The sequence below is a fragment of the Halichondria panicea genome, chromosome 1 (genome assembly GCF_963675165.1).
Source record: "Halichondria panicea chromosome 1, odHalPani1.1, whole genome shotgun sequence".
NCBI classification, from domain to species: domain Eukaryota; kingdom Metazoa; phylum Porifera; class Demospongiae; order Suberitida; family Halichondriidae; genus Halichondria; species Halichondria panicea.
Window position 1 is genome coordinate 10,610,969 of NC_087377.1, and position 21,554 is coordinate 10,632,522.

The 21,554-nt window shown below is 39.2% G+C and overlaps 4 long non-coding RNA genes across 5 annotated transcripts; 3 read left to right on the top strand and 1 right to left on the bottom strand.

Annotated features, from left to right (window-relative positions):
* Positions 1 to 68: 68 nt before the first annotated feature.
* LOC135343428 (uncharacterized) lies at positions 69 to 772 on the bottom strand. The gene is made up of 2 exons (XR_010397179.1): positions 437 to 772; positions 69 to 267 (listed from the first exon to the last, which is right to left on the bottom strand). It is a non-coding gene; the product is annotated as an uncharacterized LOC135343428 (long non-coding RNA).
* LOC135343363 (uncharacterized) lies at positions 717 to 2,164 on the top strand. The gene is made up of 4 exons (XR_010397148.1): positions 717 to 1,172; positions 1,251 to 1,556; positions 1,615 to 1,962; positions 2,011 to 2,164. It is a non-coding gene; the product is annotated as an uncharacterized LOC135343363 (long non-coding RNA).
* Positions 2,165 to 9,400: 7,236 nt separating this feature from the next.
* On the top strand, positions 9,401 to 10,194 carry LOC135330767 (uncharacterized). Its single transcript, XR_010392863.1, has 3 exons — positions 9,401 to 9,514; positions 9,569 to 9,877; positions 9,988 to 10,194. It is a non-coding gene; the product is annotated as an uncharacterized LOC135330767 (long non-coding RNA).
* Positions 10,195 to 15,133: 4,939 nt separating this feature from the next.
* LOC135337288 (uncharacterized) lies at positions 15,134 to 17,571 on the top strand. 2 transcript variants are annotated; one of them, XR_010395063.1, is made up of 6 exons: positions 15,134 to 15,338; positions 15,475 to 15,735; positions 15,998 to 16,147; positions 16,254 to 16,391; positions 16,607 to 16,714; positions 17,293 to 17,571. It is a non-coding gene; the product is annotated as an uncharacterized LOC135337288 (long non-coding RNA). The 2 variants fall into 2 exon arrangements; XR_010395056.1 differs by having other exon boundaries at positions 16,254 to 16,714.
* Positions 17,572 to 21,554: the final 3,983 nt, after the last annotated feature.

Here is a 21,554-nt window from a genome sequence, read left to right on the forward strand (position 1 = left end):
AAGGGACCATTATTGTCCCTTCAGGACTCTGCAAATAACTGCTATGCTATGTGTGCATGTATCAGTGCTGAATCATTTCTTGACATACAAGTAGCTGCAACGCAACACCATACAGAATTGTTCTCGTGAAGGCAAATGTGTAATTATAACAGAGATAATTTATAACATTAATGATAAACATGCAGGGTGTGGTGATAGAAACAGTGAACTGTCGATGAGGGGGTTTAATTAATGTCCGACGGGATCCACTGACTCCACCATCAGTTTCTGTAATAAAAAGTTACAACTAACATAAATTGTTCTGACATAAAAATTCAGTATTACAAAGATAACAAAGATACGCACAAGTTCTACCACCATATCTCATCAACTATTTATAACTAAAACAAATCAAGAGTGCGTTAACAACATTAAAAATAGGTGAATAAGCCCTCACCTCAATTGAGCCAAGGGTATGTACGTGCCTCTGCATCTGATTTGAAAGAAGACAATCCTGTCAACAATATTGAGTGGATACCTACGTACGTAAGCATGGCTACAATACTCCTAGCCTCCTCATAGGCCTTGAGAAAAGTGCATGCAGCCTGGGATCGAGGCTACAATACCTCTAGGTACTAGAGAATCATAAATACTCAATAACTGCTCAGCTTCTTGGCAGAAAAATGATAACGCCACGCCCATCTTTAATGAAATTTGTAAACTCTGACCTCGGCTAACCTTCTGTCTTTAAAATGACAATATTCAAACGTTCATGGATTATGAAATGAGAGATACAAAGAGAGAAAAGGCTAAATAAACTATCTGTCCAGCCAGTTTCTTGATGTGGCCTTTCCCTGCAGAGATAGAACAGTTCAAGTTGAACATAAGTCAAAATAAGTGAAAATAATATAATTGCTAAACACCGGCAAACCCACTGCCAATCCTATGTAAAACCTACTGGTTTCGTTCTGACGTGTCTGATAATTCTAGCAAAGGTCAAGAACCTAAGATCATTAAAAGTGACTCTGTTGACCTTGAGCTTGGCTTACCTCAGACTGGTAGATCTATACGCCCTCTAGTTTGAATGCCTAAAAGTGGGTGGGGCTGAGCATGCAGCTATTATTGTTTCAAGATAAGGAGAATGTTTTTGGTCCACAACATTATATGGATCATTCTGAGTGTCAGCTTTCTAGGTCAGTCTTACTTACATTGCATGCATGCATGCCATAAGTTATTCATCATTGGCAATTATGTTTTTACATTTACGAAAGGTACTGACGTGGTTCAAGGGAGTAGAATTGCTAAGCTAATTTCGAAGGACTTAAATTACCACAACTTCAACAGTGCAATAAAATTTTCTTGGAAATTAATCTGTGATCCTAATGGATCATATTATTACAATTTGAGTGTCATTGCTTGCCAAGGTAGTTCATTTCAAGAAGTAAGAGGACCAGAAACTATAAACCAAAGATATTTTCAGTATGATTCGATCTTGTTTGAAGCTAACAGTTCATTGTTTACCCGTATTGAGACACTGGATGCTGGTGATAAGCTGAGCCTCGAATTTCGTTTTAGAAGTAAGTATAAATCCAATAAACTATAGTATATTAAAATTATACACGTTCATGCATGCAGATGTAACACAGGATTATCATATTGATGCGAGTAAGGAAGTTTGTTTGAATACAACAAGAACATCGTCACAAATGTTAATGGCACGATGGGCGATTACACCAGGATCGAGTGAAGATTGTACGTGTCCACTTATTCGCAATTTTGTTAGTTGTAGCTGTATCCGCAACAACGAAACAATTTTCAATGTAGACTACAGTGAAGATAATCGGATGATATGTTGGAGAAATCTTACTAAGGAAATGAATAGGACACAGTTTTTTCTTTTCTTTGAGGAAGTAGACGTATGTTCGACCATCAGACAAATTTATTGGAGTGGTGCAAGGGTATTTATAAGTTCTGCTATTAAAGGTGAGTTTATTGACGATTATTATTATTATATTTATTTGATCCTTCCAGCTGAATTTTTCATTGTGACATTCCTCAACTGTTGGTTACTTGCGAATCTTTTAGTTTAGCTATAGACTGCATTGGCAGTGACCGATTAAACCAATATTTATAGATGATGTTTTCATGTATATAAATCTATAAACAGAGATTTTCCAATATTCAATGGTCAATCAATGCATGGCATAATTTATGTATTAACCCGAGGCGTGCATGTGCATGCATGCATGCATGCTGGGTGCCATTTGCCTCGAACCAGGCTACTTTAGAAGACGCTTTTTCACTTTTCCCTGCGCCCTGGGTTTGAGGCAAGGGTGCCATGGGTCTCATTCAGGATAGTTAAGACATAAATATTCTGAGATTGAGGCTTATTTTTCCAAAGAACGAATAATGTTATTTGTTGCCCAGCTAGTGAATGGGTATTTATATATGCAGATGAAAACAATCCAGTGCTTTATGGTATAATTATGTATAATTATATATAGCATCACATAATCAACCATAATTATATTGTATAAATAATTTATAATGCAGTGCAATGTATTATAGGAGGTGACTATCGCCAAAATTAGCAGAAAAAACTAGATCGGTGTGTTTTGCAAAAAGAGGTGTTGCCGTTTTTTTACAGAGGTATGTTCTGTAGAAAGGTGAATATTTCAGAGGGGTGCATTTTGTAGAGTGCATTTTTCAGAGAGACATGAAGAGAAGGAACATTACTTTCTTCTCCACGTGGCTTTGCTATTAATTAAGACGGACACGCTCACGTACGGCTATCGTGACCATGAACTCATACTATACTTCACTCAGAGAGACAGTTTTTGCAAAATCGTGTGCCATGTGACCAAATCACATGATCATCTCATGGGTGAAATTGGCTGAAAAAAGCTGTGAAAAGCTACAAAACTGTCTTTAATGAAAGCACCGCAGGTGCTGATGTCTCGGCCGTGACTGTTGTTAAAAACAATCGATGCCAAAAGTTCAAGTCTAAAATTAATGGCCATCAGCAGCTCTTTTCTCACTCTGGCAGCTACCCAGGCATGCAGGAGCGGATCCAGGAATTTTGAAAAGGGGGGGGGCAGTTTAAAGAAAATTTTTACCGGTCAACAGTTTTTTTAAAGCCACTCAGTGCATTAAACTTTTCTGATCACGGATTGATTGATGACAGTATATGACATATATTATAGTAGCAAGAGACAGCAGAAATGGATGAAATCTTGCTCTTCAAAGCCACCCACTTCGTGAGCCAGAAAGGTGGGGGGGCCCCCCGGGGCATAGATACAATAATTTATAGTATCTATGCCCGGGGCAGGGGTTGTCAACCCCTAGCTGTACTTTGCGAATGGTAGTAGCCTGCAGCGTTAGTGGAAACTGCATGTAAGCGTGTAATTTCAGCACCACGTTTGCCTTTAGCAAGAAACACAACTCTAAGTTTGTGGTACAGCATTAGGGTGGGTTACCCAGATATTGACTAGACTGAGAAGCCCCTAAACCTACTTGAACTTTACCGGGTCAGGACTGTACTCACTTCACCGCTACTGTCAGTCACAATGTGCACAATTTGGCCCCTGGCACTATTTACCAAGCCATCTGACAAGTCCAAATTAGTGGTGAGCATGACTCTAGAACCAACAATCTGCACTATGGAGACCGCCTGTATCTGTTCTCTTGCTATCTAATTAAATTGTTCGACCAGTTGCAGCATATGCATGTAGCTTAATTATATACCTTGGATAGCTATAGCGGGTAAAAAACTCAACATGTACCTGTTGAGAATGTCTACGTTTCTGTGCACATGACTGTCATGTAAGGCCTGAGTAGGATAACCTATGGAATTTGAGTGTACTACCCGGGACTTTATAGTACGCTATATGTTGACTGCATGCAGTGCAATTATAGCCGTTCTAGCTCTGCACAACAGTTTGGCAAAAGCGCTGACGCATTATCTCATCGAGCTCAACCATTTCGAATTGACCTTGCCACACTGAGCCAGATCCGTACAATTGTGATAACAGTCTCTAACTCTACTAAACAGTGTGGATTTACCTACAGGTGGCAATTGGTACAAGTCGCCAACAGCCAGTATAATACGCACTTAGTTATTCCTGAGAGTCTGCATGATCAAAGTGTCTGACTGAATTAACTTAAAGACATGTGATTTACCGACACCGCCAGGACCACTCAAGAAAATATAGTATGGTTCAATACGCCTACCATCCTTTAAGTCTATCACCACACGTTAATTTAATTACGATGGTTACACAACAATTTAATACTAAGGCTTCTCATCAACGTTTGGTACTCAGTTGGTGGAATAAATGATTAGCTGCACTTTCAAACCTAGCACTTAACGTAGGTGCACGCGCTTCCACAGGTCGATTCGATTACAATAGCCTACCATTGTCTACTAGATCGTCTTGTGAAATATCTGTGATTGTTTCACTACCTTGCTTGGCTGCATTAGCGGAAGTCAGTTGATTTCCAATATAAAGATGGGAATTGAGTGAACTAACAATTCACTCACTCGTTTCACTATAATCTCACGAGATACATTTTCAGCAGAGGGAATATATAGTTCTAAATCGATTATCAATCAAAGATGTAAATTGAAAATCAACTAAAATCGATTCAAATTTTTTATATTGGATGCACAAGTTAATTTTGTCGCAAACGGCGTTCCATAGATATAATATTCACATGATTATTACCGGTTCTTCACCTCCAAACTTGTTCTAATACGAAAAGAGAAAAGAGGCCAATTGATACTGCTATCATCAAGTACCAACTGTGGAATTCTGTTCTAAATATATTAATTATTTTTTATGGCACTTATAGCTAACGAGTGCATAAGTAAGCAAAATTTTAATTTGTGGTGCTTATTGCTAACGAGTGCTGTAAGCTGTGACCGATAGTGTCGTACCTCCTCTGGGTAAAACCACTAATTGGAAAGCGAACATCACCCTACCAGCAATTGCTAGGATTGGCTGGGAAAACCGCATGGAAAAACTAGATCTACCAGCAAAAATATGTAACGTGAATGTCGTTGTAACGGATTGAAGTTATATTCTCGTCCGCTTTCTTGTTTCTACGCTTTTTGGTGTTTCCCCCGGCCAATCCTAGCAATTTTTCACATGGCAAATGTTTTGGTGGGTGTAAGTTGACATTGAGCATGCACTACTACTGTATACCTTCCCACACACTATTATAACCAGATCAATTCGTTACTGCGATGACATGCATCAATTGCAACATGCAAAAAGACGACCGCGCATCATTCTGTATAAAGTTCTTGTAGTGTGAATACTTGTTGTCACCACCTGAGAATTTTGTTTGTTGTGGAGGGGACTCAGGGGAGCTACTAAATTAAATGATCCCCTGTTTATGAATACCCTTTAGGCTTGGGGAATATGGTTATATAGCTATAGCCTTTGAGGTTATACTTTTTACTCTGATAAGGGACCCACAAGGACAATTCTGACAAATTGTTAAATTTTTGGAGTAGTTTCCCACGGTGTTTGGGGTTTTTTCCACCAGTCTAGTCATAACGATCATAGTAATGAGAAACAAAAGCTGGTTTAGCTATAGGGAAGCCTGCAGGAATCGGATCCTCTTACTTGGTAACAGTGCATGAGGGCAATGAATATCACCACCATGTGTCTTACTTAGCTAGTATGGCTAGTTATAATTATTATACTGCTAATAACTGTCCACACACCAATAGCTTCTACTCGCTCTAAAACAGGCCTCTGCATGCCGATATAAATTAATTATGGTCACCAACCCAATATAAGAGATCGCCAGCCTACGAGGCAGTAGACTAACACCTATAAGAGTCTAAGCATATGCATGGAACGTCCCCACACATCCACCACACCCACTTCCACTGACCACCTCCTTATCGAGTCCTCATACATCATCACTATATATGGTAGTACCATAGATAGAAGAGAAAAGGATTGGCAACGAAGTGCACTTCTGGTACCATCCGTGTTTCGCCTCGAGGCTTACTTCTAACGTGGGAGTCTAAACATGAATAATTCATGAGAATTGTTTTTACCGTCTGTAAAAAAGTCTACAAGCAGTTCTACTGCTAAACATCAACTTCACCTCGTTTGTGTGGCGATTTGGGACATAGCACACTACTTGGTAACACAACCTTAGCTATATCATAGGTGCTATAGGAACACAAGCATGAAAAAAAAGCCTCTGACAGAGGCTCTGTGTACCTCTAGCTACTTCACGAAAATCAAGATTATATTTTACACAATAAGTTTCCCGGGTTTTCGCGGGAGTTTTAGGGCGAAACACGGATGGTTTCAGGCCCATCTGTGTACATTCAATGTAAAAGCATCACATGAACTGCCCCCGTTGCCAATCCCTTTCTCTTCTATATCTATGGTAGTACCATCAACCCAAACTATACTACTCATGCAGATCCCGATTAACCATTCCCAGAGACAGAAAACTACACGATCATGATTTCAACTGGACACAAGCCAGTAGCAGATCGGAATCGAGATATGTTCAAAAACCATGCAGGTTCAATGAATACCCACACACTCGTTATAATTATTATAACCATGTCCTTGTGATATTTATATTCATTACTGTGTTGGAATTCATCAACGAAGACGACCACGCATCTGTAAAGTTTTTGTAGTGTGAATACTTTATACTTTTAGTTGTCACCACCAGGGAATTTTGTTTTGTTGTGGAGGGGAGCTATACAGAAGTAATAATTTGTTTATGAATACCATTTAGGCTTAATTAATTGGGATGAGGTTTGAATATGGTTAGCTATAGCCTTTGAGGTTATACCGTTCACAAGGGAAATGTTTGGCCACACAAGCTGGTTTAGATAGGTGAGCCTGCATAGGAATCTGCTTAATTTGTAAAACAGTGAAGGCACTGGCACAATGAATATCACCATGCAGTATGCACACGTGTGTCTTGTTGCCCAGTGAGTGGGCAGATCAAAGCAATCCAGTGCTCAGTATATGGCATGTTAATTGCATCACTGCCATGGCTACCATATATTGCACTGCATTATAATTATGGCATAATGCACTGGATTATATGAACTTGCACTGTGTGTAAATGCAGTAGATTTCTTTAAGAGATATCCATTTGGGACTTATGCCCCACCATCCCACCCAATACTCAGTTGGTCCGTTTTATAGGCTACTACCTTTACAACTACTAGTGGGAAGAAAACCTAAAAAATTTACTATGGAATTCAGCAAAACTAATGAATACACTAAATTCCTTCAAAACACATGTCTTTTATTACGATTTATATGACCAGTCAGACGAGTTTAACGTCATTGGGCAACAAGTTAGTTATTGCCGGCGCCCTCGTGCAACATGCCATATATTGCACTGGATGACATAATGCCCTCGGGGCCTGCGGCCCTCGGGCATTATATTGCTCCAGTGCAATATATGGCATGTTGCACTCTGGCTGGGCAATAACTAATACTTACTTAGCTAGTAGGTAAATTATACTTCAGTACACTTTACGCACTTGTCAATCTAATGCCCCACCCCCCTACCGGGGATAGGTGGGGATTAGACCAATCACATGATCTAATACCCCTACCTTTGGGCATGTTATTTGGTCTAATCCCCCTGGTAGCCCCTATAGTACAACATGGGAGTTATCGGTGGGGATTAGACCTGTATCAATTCACACTATAGCTATTTCTTCATGGTGAGAAGATAACCGTCAAATTATTTGATTGACATCATGTGACGATCTTAAATTAACCTTTGACCCAATGCATGCATGCATCAGGTGATCTGTCTAAGGTAGGGGAGCAACTTCAAGTCTAATCCCCAATTAACGACGAAGAATCATTGAGATCACTGCATGCATGCATGGATGGTATAATTATTTGTTTTGTCTCTTCTTTATGTTTCACACTCTATATATGTTTAATTCGCTGGTGGGTCTTGCAAGTGATCGACAATGATTCGTTATAGTGTACGTCTGTTTTGTTTCATTGATCCAGTACAAAGAGAGATTCTGTAGTCACTTGTAGGGTAATATATACCCAAGAACACTAATAACAGCATTCAATAACAATGATGTAGTTGCTGTATTTCAGATCAGTATACGCATACACAGCTCACATGCAGTACAGTATACATGTATAATTATTTGTACCATGATGTGCTCTGACACTAAGGAATATCCATTGAAACTCTCAGGATACTCCAGGGTACATGGCTGTGGTCAGCCTGAAGCCCTCCCTCCACCCTTTAAGACCCTCTCTTTAAAGAACACTACCGTGACAACAATTGTGGAAAGCACAAAAATGTGTACACCCACTCGGATCACACTGTGAAAATAAATTCTTCAGTATCCACTAAAACTACACGACCGGATTTCAAAACTGGGTGTCTGAAGTTGTAAATGTGGTTTGTCAAGTGCAAGCACATGCATGCACACAAAACGTAAACAGTGCATATGCACGGCAGAGATCAAAGAGTGTTTACTACTACTCCAGTTGTAAATGGGTCTTCTAATTGCTTCTAGGTGTTCATAGTACAAGTACAAGCTACCTGTATACGTGGACATCTGAGTGTATATTGTTTGTACCAGGAGTGCACTCCTGTTTGTACTAACCTCGTGCATTGTATGTATTCCCTCAGGGAATACATAGAACTGCCCTCGGTAGTACAAATCCAATACGCCCTTGTACAACTAACTATCCATGGTTGGTCAACGTGTAACACCATGCATGCATGCGCCTTCCCAAAGTCCCCTGTCCCGAGCTCCTTGCCTAGTTTGATACTGTCCCAGGGGAAGTCCATTGGCACTTCGGCATGTTCTTACCTCAGGCACTTCAAGATGTCCTCTGTACCCTGCGCTCTTGTCACCCAATCTAAACTGGTGAAGCTCTAGATCTTCAGCTGAGAAAACGAATATGCATCTATCTTTCATAGGATATATATATATAATTTCTGGATTCGTTTTGAGTTCACTTGCGTGCAAATAACATTCTCACATCACATTACTGAATTGCTGAGTGACTAGACGAAGCTTTAATGCTAATACTAGTCCCGTTATGTCAACTTCCTGCTCAGAAATAAGCAGCCAAAATACTGCATTTGGCATTCTATTACAGTGTCATGCATGAACAACATTATTTTGCAACTGCAAACCACATCAAGTGTTCTGTAGAAAGAGCAAAAAAACTTTATTTTGGCAACGGTATAAACAGCTCTATGTAATCGTATTGATTGTTTCCTATGCATGGCATAAGGAATTTATGTAAGCGAAAAATGGGGTGTGATATTTTGAGGTATAATTATATTCATCACATATGCACAGGAGATCAACCTAGAAGTGTTTACTACTACTAGGAATTTACTGTTTACTATATTCATCAGTTAGTCTAGACATCCTTCCCCATTCTTCATTCAAAAATTATTTTTATCTAGCTGTATACAGCAGAGATAGCCAGTATGCATTTGCTAAAAATGATTATTCTTGTGGCTGCTGCACATGAAGCAGGTAAGAATTTTTGAGCTCATGGCTCCCTGCTAACTATATATATAACCTTTACAGCTACCTTAAGTGTAACAATGAATTTTGAGATACTCGACGTTAATCAGACAGTAAACAGCAATGCGGAGCAGTTTAATATAGACTCTCCGCAGATTGTGGAACTGATATGTGAAAATGCCGGTACAAAATCCATCCCTTCTTGGTCTATCAATAATGTTACTTACTACTGGCAAGATGTACCACCAGGCCATACATTCAATGTGAAGAACATGACGCTTGAAATAAGTCGATTGTGTGCAAAGCATAGTGAATATCAATGTTTTTTTTCATACACTTTGCAAAGCAGGTCCGTAATTCTACTACAAAATGGTAAGAGCATAGCATGTAATTGTATGTCTCTAATAATATCTGTATGATAATAATGACTCTATCAAATGTGACGTGTGATGGTAGTGTTATACACTCATATTTCACCACAGGTAGTGTGCCGTTAGCCTGCAATGATGAGACTACGCAAAATAAAGCAGTTTCCAATAACACAACGCCTTTCATTATAATATTTTTTGCATTAATTTTGCATTCACTGTATTTTTGAAGGTTTAAACCAGCAGAAAAAAATTATGATTATAATTATAGATCCACAACTAGCCCTGCACTATCATTATTCTTAAATAATAGGCAGCAATCGTGTTATCAACGAAGGGGTATATAAGGATGTTAGCTAAGAAACGAGGGCCTGAGGGTCCTGCATGGTAACAGTAACAATGCTGGTATAAGCTCTCGATCCCATTGCAATGGCCGGTCAGGGAGAGTAGGTAACTAAAGGAACTAGAGGTAACCAGTTGCCAGGCCTCATTCTCAAGCTGTTTACAAAACTGTATAAAGTGCATGGCCTCTCGGTTCTCGAACATCCCACCCACTCACCCAACTCCCAAGTTGTTCGTCCCAGCCATGAGTATAGGCTATGTTGTCTACGGTACATACCTCATGGGACCATAGATAGAGTAGAAGGGGGATTGGCAACGGAAGCTAGTGGTTCACGTGATGTTTTACAACGAGTCTATGTAGAGCTCAGAAACAATCCGTGTTTCATTTCTACCCCGGGTAAGTTTAGACCCCACGTTGGAAGTAAGCCTCAATTAAAACCGCGGGGAAACACGGATGGTACTTCGAGTGTACCGCGTTTCCAATCCCTCTCTACTCAATCTATGATGGGACCATATGCAGTGCTGGAGGCATATTAGTCGTATGTATGGGCAAGATCCTGCTTCTCAGTTAAGAGGGTTTAGGGTGTTAGGCATCCTAAAATTAGGCCATCCAAGTGCAATGGATGGAAGTGTAAAAATTAATAGGGCCAGTATATTCTACGCCATTATAGATATAATTAATTGTCTGGCAATGTAAGTGATGCTATGACAGCAGGATTCAAATTTATGATAGGATAGGATCCGCAGATGACTTATGCCTACCCACAAATAGGAGCCACGTCTGGGAGCTACCGAATTGATAACTTGTTATGAACACCGTTTAGGCTTGGGATGAAGTTTGAATATGGTTAGCTATAGCCTTTGAGGTCATACCTTTCACTGTGATAATAAATAACAAGGGAAAGTTTGGGACACAAAAACAAATTGTTTAATTTTGGAGTAGTTTCCCACAGTGTATGTGGTTTTTCTACTTAGTCTAGTCATAATTATCATAGTAATGAGACATGAAACACTGAAAACACTGCTGGTTTAGCTAGGAGAGCCTGGGAATCAGATCCTCTTACTTGGTAACAGTGAAGGCAATGAATATCACCATGCATGCACATGTGTGTCTTTCTTAGCTACATGTAGTATATTGCGTAATATAAATTATACTGCTATAATTATCTTAAACTGTCCGCACACACCAATAGCTTCTACTTGCTCCAAACTTCAAAACAGGCCTCTGCATGCAAATAATTATGGTTACCAATCCAATATAAGAAATCGCCAGTCTACGAGGCAGTAGACCAACACCTAAGAGTCTAAACATGGAAGGTCCCCACACACCGGCCCACTTCCACTGACCATCTCCTTATTGAGTCCCCCTCTATACCATCGCTATACCATGGACCCAAGCTTCACTATACTCAGATCTCTCAGTCATTTCCAGAGCCAGCTAGACTACACGATCATGATCTCAACTGCATGGACACAAGTCAGTATAGCAGATCGGAATTAAAATATGTTCAAAAATCATGCAGGTTCAATCATAGATTGAAGAGTTAGAGGGATAGGAAACGGAATGGTGCACGTGATGATTTTACATTGAATCTGCAGTGGAGCCTCGAAAACAATCCGCTTACGCCCTATGAACGAGGCTACTATGCTGGGTAACTCCAGAAAGTTGTGTTTCCTCGAGACATCATCTCTTTCAGCAATTTATAACACGCCTAGTCCATGAGCCACGTGTAGTACTTGCTAAGGCCATACCAAGTTAATATCATGTTTCTCATCATTCTTAACCAGAAATCGTAAGCGAGAAAGCGCAACAAAAACAAACACAGGCTGAAAAACACAAGGATTTCTTTGTATTTGTAACCGGAAATGACCATCATGTGATACAATTTGGAAGTTGTAAGTAATGAAATAAAGGTGGTACATGACCCCACTAACTTGCCTCCGCAATAACAAGAAAGAAAAGAGATCTAGAGCTCTAGAGCTACATTTTAAAGTCTAGCACAGAGACACTTGGCAAAATATGCAACTTTCTACATGTGAAAAACTAAACTACAAGGTTCAAAGTTTTTGTGTGTGTTTTTAGTAGTAAGGGAGGTGATGAGAAACAGGAAATTAACTTGGTGTGGTCCAATGACTGACCACACCCAGTAAAAAGAATAATTATGTTCCCAAGGCTGTTTTAGAGCTAATGGAACATGTAACGTGTAAGCGTGCTGGTTATGACTACTACAATTATAGGTATAGACCTTGAAATATAAGTGAGTTGCACGGACTAAGCACTTGGCATTGTTGTGATGGCCTTGATTAAACCGCAGCGTAGCGCGGATGCATGTATTCAAGAATACCAACCGTTTCCTATCCCTCTAACTCTTCAATCTACGATTCAATGAACATCGCTAATATGTGACAGGCTCTGGGAAAACCAGACTATTGGAGCAGACTAAAATTTTGGTGATTAATGTACCAAGTGATAGAGCAGAGCATTGCCTACACAATGATATGCTTAGTGTTCACATACCTAGTTTCATACCCGAGTCATGCGCGTTGGAAACTCGAAGCCGTAAAATGTAGTATCGAGAAAAACGGCTCTCAAAGATTGCTTAATTAGGAAAAATAAGGTAATAGCGAAGGTTTGGACGAAGCGTTTCGATGGAAAGAGTTGGATTTAGAGCATCAGATTTTACAGAGAGGTAGTAGAAGGACTGTAGATACTTATACATCAATAACATTTTATTTGAGATTTTATACTGTAGGCATAAATTTAGCTGTAGCTCAATACTAAATTCTGCTCCAATAGTCTGGTTTTCCCAGAGCCTGTCACATATGAGTGGTATATAGCTAATGATGGAACGATAATCACCTTCCCACACGCGCACTCTTTATAATTATTCCTGTGATGTTTATATTCGTTACTGCGATGGCATGCATCAACATGCATGAGAAGACGACGACCACGCATCATGCAGTAAGTTCTTGTATATAGTGTGATACTTTTAGTTGTCACCACCTGGGAATTTTGTTTTGTTGTGGAGGGGAGCTACTGAAGTGGTAACTTGTTATGAATACCATATTTTAGGCTAGGGATGAGGTGGTTAGCTATAGCCTTTGAGGGTATAACCCTTTACCGTTCAGCCGCACAAAATCTGGAACAGTTCCATCACTTTAGTTTGCATCTGAGCCCAACCCACCAAATTAGCTTGATGTTATCTCCGCCCCAAATGAAGTGGCTAATGGCTTGTAGAGATGGGCGTGGGTCAATGGCTGTGCACAAACTAACCATCGATTTTATGCCTTGCTGCTGCCTCGATGGAAGTATGTGTGGCCTTTAAAAGCTGCACTCTGGTCAACTAAGCTGCTTAGCAAGCATGTAGACTATTGTAGAGCTTGTGTCCACTTGTGAAGTGCCTGTGTACACAAATGGCTTGCTGCTTCCTCTTCGAAAATATTCTATGGCTACCAAGATAGTCCAGAGGGTCTACCAATGGATACTACTCAGTCCTACATGCTGTATAGCTTGTTTTAAACCTTTTTTTAAGTGTCCTAATTGAACAGCTCAGCAGAACATCAAAGCATTCATGATACTATCCAATCTGCCACAGAATCCAATATCGTGCAACATTCACAAGTTGATAGCACGCTCCCTCCCAGATTGTTGTTGTAAAAATTACAACATTTTGACCGGTAAAGGGATACCATTCACTATGAAATAATAACAAGGGAAATGTTTGGCCACGAAGACAATTCTGAGAAAATTTTAGATTTTCAGAGTAGTTTCCCACAGTTTTTCTACTGTCTAGTAACATAGTAATGAGAAACATGCAATAGCCAGCCAATTTCTGGGAATCTGATCCTTACTTGGTAACAGTGAAGGTAATGAATATCACTATGCATGCACGTGTGCCTTGCTTGCTAGCACATTAAATGCTCGTAAATGCACTTAATTATGTATCTTAATTTACCCGCACACACCAACATTACTATCATTATTAGGCAGCAATCGTGTTATCAGCGAAGGGGTACAAGGATGATAGCTAAGAAACGGGGGCCTGAGGGTCCTGGTAACAGTAACAATGCTGGTATAAGCTCTCCCATTGCAGTGGTCAGGGAGAGTAGGTATCTAGGGGAACTAGAAACTGCAGCAGACTGAATCTGCATGAACTGTGCATGCTAATAGTCACAAGCAGCAGTCCTCTTGCTATAAGATTGAAATGTGAGTATTTTTAGGAGCATGACCAACAATCTGTTTCAAGTTCTGGAACTGGGGACCTGTCTACTGCATGAGTTCTCTTTCAAGCAGCAACACATCCCCAACAACTGGCATGGTGGGGTCTAAATTTATTACTGGCATTTATCCTTGAACTCACACTGACTATATACTGCTGTGGAGCAGCAGGTAGGGTATTACATCTATAATTGACTGTAATCACACCCTTTGCCTGTATATAGGAGGTTAATTCTTGCACTAAATGCATTGTTCGTGCAAGGGCGACGTCAGTTGTCCGGAGTTTAGAGGTTGCAAGTACACTATAGTTAGATAGTAAAAGCAGTTGGCACAAGGCGTGCTGTTCGCTACAACAAAGGAATCCGCTATTTAGAGAGTCCGTTATAAGAGGTTCCACTGTATATGTACCTATATTATATATAATAAAGCTATGGAAGTATATATAGTGTCCTGGGTCACATTATTATATAACTGAAAGCCTCAGGTATGACACCATACTCATTTGCACTTCATTTCCGGGAAATGAAGTGCAATTAAGTTCAGCAGCGAGATGACAGTAAATAAATAAATCATTTTGTCTCCTGCATGCCTGGATTTTCTTTCCACGTACGTTGGAGTATAATTATATAGACAGCCTCGAGTTAAAGTGCATGTGTGTACACATAATTTATATCATTTTCAGTTTATTCTGAAAATGTTTCCGGTTTGGCTGTTTTCTCAATATTTCTTACAAATCATAAGCGACTGTAGTAAACTGATTCTTCAGCTAACAGCTATATATACTGAAAGCAAAGCAAACACTGTGATTATACCATAATTATAGCCATGCAGGTTCATGCCAGTCATCTACTTTTGTTGCTATTCAACATATCAGCGCTAGCTGAATGCTTCACATCTTCAGGTGTATATATATGTATACTAAATTATAATTATGCATGTATGCATGCATGCAGTAGTATATATAAGATAGTTTGCATGGCAGGCAATGATTTTCACTGGCCACCAACATAAGGCAACTTGTAACAACTTTTTTGCAGAAAATTTGTTTGGTGCAACAAAAGAGAGCTACACATGTCCAGGTGAGACAGTGGAACTCATTTGTAACATGGATTGCTTAACTTCGTATTGGATTATTGATGGAACGTATTACTACTGGCAAGATTTGCTGCCTGTAGGATATACCTACAGGTTTCCATCCACTCTCATCTTGGATGCAGTCAATGCAGATCTGAATTTTACTAGGTATCAGTGCCTTGCCTGCAATATCGAAAGCTCCATAATCACTTTAGTTGTTTTAGGTGAGCTATATTATAATAATTATAATTTATGCATGCATGCATGTGTATAATTATACTATACACTTTGGGCATTAATTGGGCCTATAATTATTGCATACATGCAGCCGTAAAAGCGAGTATATCTAGTCCACATGCAGCTATATATATATATCGCTGTCGTAATAGGCCAGTATAAAGTAGCAATTACAGCCATTCCGTGCATGTTATAATTATTACATAACACGGCACAAATTAAGCCATTGCAACGATTACTTACTTTTAGGTACCTGTCCTGTCAATGTTTACAATCAATCCAAAGTAACATTAACGGCTACACTTGATTGTGATATCATAAGTAAGACGACACATGCTGGTATCAGTTCTACTGACTCAGACTCTATGACATCCTCGACTCATTTTAAACCAATTGCAAGTCAGTATATATATATCTATATATAATATACCGTCCTTTTACTCACTCATAACATGACATGTATATAATTATTACTTATTATGCATGTCTATAATTATCATTTCAGCAATCGGTCCATCTTCAAGTAACAGTATGCCTAGAGGCACAACATCACTTTTAGCACCAATTAATCGAAGTACAACAGTGCATAGCATTGCACCCACATCTCTATGTGACGTAGAAAGCTGTGTGTATAACTCTTCAGGTACACTGTAAAAAATGATGTGTGGTTTTCACGCAAGTGCGTGACTATTGTGGCAACTATCAGGAAAAAACGCAAGAAAAAACGCACATTTGCCACAATAGCCACGCACTCTGCGTGAAAACCACACATCATTTTTTACAGTGTATAACTTGTAAGCCCTTATTTCATTTAACACAGGACATGCAGTATATAATTATAATGTCTGATATTATTAGTGGCCATGGGAGTATTAGCAGGAAGTATCAGTGGCGCACTTTTCATCTTGTTGTGCACTGGTCTCACTGTGATTTGTATTTCAATCAGACGACGTCATGTTAAAAAAGGTACATAATTATGCATGGATATCCGGTAATCATACAGAATACTCCATGCATATAATTTTTATAATTATCATATCCTATAGTAATGAGTGCATGTAATTATAAAGAGGAGTATCCATGTAACTATATATGGAGTTGTAGTACAAACCACGTTTCGGTATAAGTGTGTCATAGTACGTCATCATCAAACGACATTTTAAGTGGGTGCGTATATATAGTGTATATATATAATTACAATTATTAGTTAAAAATGATATCAGCACACACGCCAAACAATGCACAAACAATGCAAACAATTTATATGTGGTCTTGCTGTGGTTTATGCCGTTTGGTTACCCGAGGCATGCGTGGGTGGCAACAGGTATAGTACAAGTATACTATAGTGACAATATACTTAGTCCAAGATGTATATAGAACGGAATTATGTGCGTGGGAGTTAGATAGGTTGGATACTCCTCTTTATGAACTTCTGCCAATGCATGGTTTATACACAATAACACAACAACGTGTTGGCACCACCACTGTACTATTCGTATTTAAGTGTTGTGAGCATCATTAAAAACTCATGTATGTTTCCATAGACCGAACAAGTCATATATATGATGAGGTGCAATCTCCCGAGACAATTGAACCTGTGTACAGCGTTGTAAACACAATTAACAATCGTCAACTTCAAGATGTGAAAATGATTAACAACGAATGTTATACTATCCCCCAAAAGAACAACAGCACACAATTTGAAATAAGCTACTGTTCAGCTTACGAACTGTGACTTCTTATCGATCGTAACACAATATTCTAGTATGCATGCATGCATGTATAATTAACTCCACGCATATATAAAACATATATTTTATAATACACACGCATGAAATATTATTTGTTGACCACACACCCTATATTACATGCTAGTGCATCACAGTAGATCTAGTTACATATTGCACATCATAGGCAGTACTAATGTGATGATGTCATTATTTTGGGGGGGGAGGTTTACCCATTAGATGAAACCCTGCTGAAACATGTGCATGGCTATTAATTAAGAAAGTTCTACGATATCATGTGCGCTTGCGCAAAACATTGAACTATGCATGTACTCTGCTTTACTGTGTCAGCTACATGCAGCACATGCTAGATATTATTAGCACAGTGCAGTGGAGTATCGATATCGAGTGCAGATCATCATAGAACTTAGAAGATCATCTGATCATGGAACCAGGACAGCCTTCGTGTTCACTTTCGCTTGCTGTAGCTGCCACTGGACGCTGAGTGACTATTAATAGTGGACCACAGAAACAAGTATCAAAGAACGGTGGTGCATGGGTGCGTGTTAATTACACCATTAAGTAAAGGTACATACTCAATGCTAAATGTGCCTATACTGCAAAAATACAATATTACAAGGAGCTTATAATCCCCACCTCTTTCTAAAGTTTTGGAAAGTTGCGTCAAAAGATGGGCCTATAAGCTCAGGAAAGATGCTTACTCTTTGTGATTTAGATGTTACTACAATTCTCACATGTGAGGACTTCAAAGATGCCATAAGAGACAGTTAACTGATGTTGGATATGTAGAGGGTTCAAGTATTGTGCGGATTAGAAATAGGCGTGATCTGTAGGAGGTGTGGTCCTGTATTAATAATCCAAAAAGTAAAAGCAAAGTATAATGCTGTGGTGTGATGAATACCAAAGAGAGTTGCAAAAGTGTTCTCGAAGTGATGGCATATCTGTGGTTAATACAAAAATATGCACCTGACAAGGCTCACAAGGAACAGAAAGTTCAGCAACTGGTCGACTCGAAAAGCACCTTAGTGCATGATTATACACCTATGCAATTTCGTATAATTGGGCCGAAATGGTAGCAAGTGGTATGTATTGTATAGTATGGACAATCCGCCTAACACCACAATGTTCACTCGTGCTGGCAGCGGCACTCCACCCCAAAAGAAAGACAATGTGCCAGTTGCTCGGGCTCTCTCTGATGCGGCAACTGTGATTGCTACTGCTTTGTCTTCTGTTGTGTCTACCAGTTTGATGCATATTGCAAGCAATATATTAGCTCAGCAAAAGTTATAGAAAGTAGGTCGAAGCTGTATACAAGCAGTTGAATGAACTACAAAATCTAAAGCAAAGCGGGGTGTTGACTGACGAAGAGTATTGTAAAGAGAAGGGTACAATCATGAAGTTACTTCAACTTGACTGTCAACTAAAGTGACATAATAATGAACCAATTATGTATAATTATATTAACTGACAATTTTTGGTGTGGCGTGCATAGTTTATTTAGAGTCAATGTATCCACTCACTATAATTATGAGAGATATAAGAAAGGCAGTCTGTTTGGTTACCATTACTAAATGACATACTTAAGAGTACTCTGAGACACGTACTGCATGATTGAAATGTTTTGCTTCATAAAAAATTCTTTTACGCCATCTGATCAAGCATGTGCATGGTACTATGAATGTATGCGAAAAAGAATTGTATCAACTACTAAGTCTTCAAGAGCTGAAAATGTGCTAGTGTCTGATAAACAGTAAGAACAGACCAAAAAATCGATCATCAGACACAACCTATACCGTTTCTTCTGTAGGGGGATATGCTGAGGGCTACATAGTAATTATGTAAGGACAATAACTAAACAATAAAACCCGGAGCTGCAAACGCTTGTATATCCATGCAGCAATTATTTCTGCTGAGTCACTCGCGTATCAATGATCGGACAGCAATGGGGTCAAAGGTCAAATGTCCTTGGCATCCCATGTGTAACTAGGGCCAAAGGTCATTGTGAGATGCCAAGAACACCATGCATATCCACCAGTTATACTTTGCAGGAGAAAGTTTGCTAGACTTAACACTAGGTGCTTTCTCTTTGCATAATATAGTATAGTTCTTACTGAGGTTCTTAGAAGAGAGCGCTTGCTACCAGCTATAGGGGAGCCGCTCGAGCATCCCCTGGCCACAGTAATAATGAAAACACCATAGGTGCATGATGATGCCTTGGTGGAGGTAATAGAAGCTATAATTGTAATTATAAACATTAATGAAAATAAAAGTATCACATGCAGGTACGTAGCTGTATATGGATCTTAAGATTGGATTGGTTTTGCATTTCCATTCAAAGATTAATTTGGAGACAAATGTGCATATAAATAATGCGAGGGATTGGCAACAAAATCCCCTCAAGCAATTATTATGTGCAAGTGATCCGTTGCCAATCCCCCCTGCGAACTATAGCTCTATATATAGGCTAAATTTTAACCGCAGCCAATATTTGTAATTAGCAGTGAGAAAGTCTATCTTGTCGAGAATTTGTCAAAGAAGATTTACCAAATCTGTGGTGAACATGTCAAAATATAAATGAACTAGCACCTAGTTTATGATATATGTTGATCGAGAGTATATAGATAGATGCATGAGCGAGCTCCAAAAGTTCTTATCAAGCCTTAATTGATATCAGGTATCTTTAATTGCTCTCAAGGGTATCACACAAACATACTACCGACCTCGCTTGCGCATGCGCACCAAGGCATATAAAAGCCAATTAATTGTGCAAGACAAATTTATGTGACGCTCGCAAAACGCATTGCTTTGCATTAACTCGTACAAAGGCGTCCATGTCAGTTGTTCCTACAACGAATTGTGTTTCTTAATTAGCACTATATATATATATATACATATTCAGGTAATAAAATGTGAAGAGACAAACTTAAGTATAAGAATTGATAGGATAGGTTAATTAATGGTTAAAAGAATGTGGTTTTTAAGGAGATCGAGGCAATCACTATAATAATTATATATATACTGTCAAGAGAGCACTCCTGATATCGTATAGCGGGTAAAATTTAGTGAATGAAGCAATTGAATTATTATTGTTGGTGTTAACGATTATTTGACATAACCTGGTGCAATAATTATACTGGGACTGAAACATTGGCGATTTATACTTTTGGCGACTCTTACCTTGATTCACCAAATACTTTATTACTACCAGAAAGGTATGCCCATGCATGCAGAATAACCTACATGTAAACACGGGATGGAAGATTAGTAATTGCACACAATATGGACACCTTGCACGTACTGTAGGGGTTTCAATATCGTCTCCCGCATAGTCGAGTGATTTGGCCTTCCTCGTGGCTAGCCGTCAGTCGTATCTTAAGCTTCAAACTCTTGAAGGGGGTGATCTGATCAGGGAATATTTAGCAACAAATTAGTTGTGTACAGATATCAGAAACTACATGCAGGCAGATTAAACTTTTAAAGTTACGGTAAACCGTTTGCTCATTTAATTATTCATGAGCTATAGATCTAGTGATCGTGAGCAGTTAGAACAAGCTGGAAGTCCAGCTAAAACGCAGTAGTCATTTCATAGCTCAAATAATTATACGTTTTTACTACATAGCTTATAGGTACAGTATACTGTTCACTATATGCAGGGCAACTCGAAGAGATACTTCGAAAAAAGGCTCATTTTAAGTGGTGTTAGTCTACATAATTATTATTAGAGTTTCTTGGCCTGGAAAGAAAAAACGCTTCGAGTCGCCCTCTAGAATAGTAAGAAGCATCGTATAAGAGCAAGAACACAGACTCTCGCCTGCCCAGCAGTGTCCTCTGGCTCGGGGAAATCATGGGGCACAGTTGGTTCAGAGCTAGAAGTCTCCGCAGCTCTGTGAGCAAGGTATAGGATACTTCTCTAGTCTGCTGTGGGGGAGGGGGGAGGTCACACGGAACTCAATGAGCCAATACTACGAAGGAATGCATACAGTATGATTTAATGCGCATGCACATGCAGAAAAAGGGTGCATGTAGCTGCAATTTGCAGGCAATGTATTGCCTGAAAA